Source organism: Grammomys surdaster, unplaced genomic scaffold (genome assembly GCF_004785775.1).
Source record: "Grammomys surdaster isolate TR1022 unplaced genomic scaffold, NIH_TR_1.0 102699, whole genome shotgun sequence".
In the NCBI taxonomy this organism is placed as follows: domain Eukaryota; kingdom Metazoa; phylum Chordata; class Mammalia; order Rodentia; family Muridae; genus Grammomys; species Grammomys surdaster.
Window position 1 is genome coordinate 1 of NW_021608794.1, and position 622 is coordinate 622.

Below are 622 nucleotides of genomic sequence, written 5' to 3' on the forward strand. Positions count from 1 at the left end.
TTAAAAAATAGAAAATTGATAAGGAGAACATTTGATTTGTAAAGGAATGTGATTTAAAACAGTTTTTCCTGATAAAATTGAACATTTACTTGGCAAAAATTCAAAAAATTGAAAACACTGTGGAAAAATCAAACAAAAGAAATATCAAGCTGGGGAATTCATGTGGAGGTCAGAGTGAAAGCAGGTGTGAGTTGAAGCAACAGAAAGAGACATGGCTGCCAAAGTGTTTGAGTCCATCGGAAAGTTCGACCTGGTGTTAGCAGTTGCAGGAGTTGTGGTGAACTCTGCTCTATATAATGTGGATGCTGGACAAAGATCAGTCATCTTTGACCGATTCCGTGGCGTACAGGACATTGTGGGAGGGGAAGGGACTCACTTTCTCATCCCTTGGGTACAGAAACCAATTATCTTTGACTGCCGCTCTCGACCACGGAATGTTCCGGTCATCACTGGTAGCCAAGACCTGCAGAACGTCAACATCACACTGCGCATCCTCTTCCAGCCAGTGGCCAGCCAGCTCCCTCATATCTACACCAGCATCTGCGACGACTGTGATGAGCGGGTGCTGCTGTCTATCACCACGGACTTGAGGATCTCTGTGGTGATAGACAGCAGCACCCGC

The 622-nt window shown here is 45.2% G+C and overlaps 1 pseudogene; it reads left to right on the forward strand.

The window, feature by feature from the left end:
- Positions 1-211: 211 nt before the first annotated feature.
- Positions 212-601, forward strand: LOC114635397 (annotated as a pseudogene).
- The last annotated feature ends 21 nt before the right edge of the window (positions 602-622 follow it).